The sequence below is a fragment of the Mixophyes fleayi genome, unplaced genomic scaffold (genome assembly GCF_038048845.1).
Source record: "Mixophyes fleayi isolate aMixFle1 unplaced genomic scaffold, aMixFle1.hap1 Scaffold_107, whole genome shotgun sequence".
Classification (NCBI taxonomy): domain Eukaryota; kingdom Metazoa; phylum Chordata; class Amphibia; order Anura; family Limnodynastidae; genus Mixophyes; species Mixophyes fleayi.
The window spans coordinates 65,917-68,362 of NW_027445905.1; the positions used below are offsets into that span (position 1 = coordinate 65,917).

The 2,446-nt window shown below is 41.5% G+C and overlaps 1 non-coding gene across 1 annotated transcript; it reads right to left on the reverse strand.

Annotated features, from left to right (window-relative positions):
* Positions 1-1,209: 1,209 nt before the first annotated feature.
* On the reverse strand, positions 1,210-1,312 carry LOC142112148 (U6 spliceosomal RNA). The gene has a single exon (XR_012681177.1). It is a non-coding gene; the product is annotated as a U6 spliceosomal RNA (small nuclear RNA).
* Between the last annotated feature and the right edge of the window lie 1,134 nt (positions 1,313-2,446).

A 2,446-nucleotide genomic window follows, 5' to 3' on the forward strand; every position in this document is an offset into this window, starting at 1 on the left:
ACTCGGCTTATACACGGGTATATACGGTAAGTTGTTTGCAAGAATTATACGCATAAATCCAAGGATGTGCCCCTTGTAACCTGTATCATCACACTGTGCCCCTTCACAGTAACACATTTGCTCCTTCATCGTCACTTTTGTCCCTCCATCATCACACTATGCCCCTTCATTGCCACTTTTGCCCCTTCACAATATCACTTCTGTGCCCCTTCACAACACCTCTGTGCCCCTTCACATCACCATGGTGCACCTTCATATCACCACTGTACCCCTTTATAATTGTGTGTAAAACAACTTGTTTCCCCTTTATAATAGTGTCCCACTGTGCCTTTGTTAGTTTTCTTACCTTTCTATTGTTTTCTTCTGTTCTGTTTTCTTATTTCTGTTTTCTCATCTTCTGTTCTGTTTTGTCTTCTTTCTTGCCCCGCTGCGTGCGCTGCTCCTCTCCGTTCCACAATGAGTTTTCTTTGAATATAATGTTGGGCGTAATGACGTCACATGGCGTTACTCACGCACGACATACAGTGGAATGCAATGGAGCAGGGAGGTGGGGAGGAGGCTACCGGGGGCCGCTGCAATCATGTGATTTTTTTTTTATTTGTATTTTTCTCCCTCAGACACAATATTTTTTTTATTGGCTGGCATATCCCACAGCCTTGCTGCCGGGCCCCCTAGGTTGCCTAGTGGTAAATCCGTCCTGCATGTATGTATGTCATGTATACACCCTAAAAGATCTTGATGGATCAGAGGTGTTAGGAATACACTGGTAAGAAACATTACATTGTGTTGCAGTTAAAAATAGTTTACTGAGTGTCAGCAGCAGACAGGGAATAACGACAGAGTCATAGTACTGAACTGGTAATAATGATACACAGGATAATAGCTGAGGCACAACTGTAACACAGTGCTAAAACAGAAACAGGAATGTGCAGACAAATATGGACATACACAGTGTAGCATAAAATCTCTGTCAGTTGACAGACACATGCAGAAGTGTCCCTGGCACACTGGTAATGTAAAAATCTTTCTGACACTAATTCAAAATAGCAACTCGTGTCTGGTATAAATGGTGTTCATTTGAGGCAGGTATGCAGAAAAGCTGATGGTAACGCAGCCCAAAAAGCACAAACAGACCCAGCACAGAAGTCCCCATAGTGCAGAGCCAGGGTTCAGGAGCTAGAAGTCACTGTAATGCAGAGCCAGGAACCAACTGGTATGGTACACTTCATGAATTTGTGTGTCATCCTTGTGCAGGGGTCATGATAATCTTCTATGTATTGTTACAATTTTAGTATATGTGCTGCTGAAGCAAGCTGGAATGATACAGAACCAGAAAGCTATATTGTAAGTACTATTACCAGTCATATAACGCTGGACAAATGAGGACCTTACTCAGAGAGACCCTCAGTAGGATTAGGCAGGATGCACATCTCCAACAGTGACTGATCTGCTGGTCACCCCTTGATGTCAAAAAAGCGACCAGAACACTGTGGCAACATGCATATGAACCTACCAAACTGGGGAAATCATATGCAAATCTTAACAAGAGGACCAATCTCATTCCTAAATTCATAAAAAAATCTGTGTCACCTTTGGGATTAAACTCTAGCTACACAGTATATTACCCTCAAACAAAAGGGATTATTAAAAAGTTTTACAGGAAACATGTGCTGCACAAAAATGAAGAGATTAACTGTCGTTGTTCTGTTTTATGTATAGTTCTCATGCCAAATAGTATTTATAGTCTAGGGCTACTACTATAGATACTTGCATTAGAGTGCTAGCTTGCACTTTTGTGTACATATATATAAACATATATAAACATAGAAACATAAACATATTACACATATATGTAATGTCCCTGTCATGGTGCTGGCGGCTCCCAGGAAAGAACCACTTGGCTGGTTTAGCAATCAAAGACTCACCATGTCCAGCCAAGCCACTTAGTCCTGAGAAGACTGGTAGTGAGGTACATGCTGAAGTCAAAGAACTATAGAAGGTTGAATAGTGATGGACGAAGCCAAGGTAGAATGGTTGTAGAAGGTAGAATCGAGATGTACAGTCAAACAAAACAAGTCTTCTTCAAAGCAGAGAAATCCAAAACAAATCGTTGCTCCTGCAAACTTTTGATAGAAGTGAGGGACTTTATACAGGCTTCTAGCACGTGAAATAAATGTTTTGATTGACTTAACCTATTCACTGAAGGACTGATTGCTGAGTAATTAAAACTGTGCAGTAGTCCAGGTAAGGACTGGACTACTGCTAGGAGACTAGCTAAATGACTCTTCTTAGCAGAGTGCTGATTACAGGTATTGAGATTAGGTGTCTGTAGCTGTCATCTGGAGCTAGTGTTTAATCCTTACAGTGCCCTTTATTCATGTAGGAGTGTATGATTTCCAAGTGGGAGGAGTTGAGAGTTTTGCCAGAGAGAGAAACATGTGTGAGC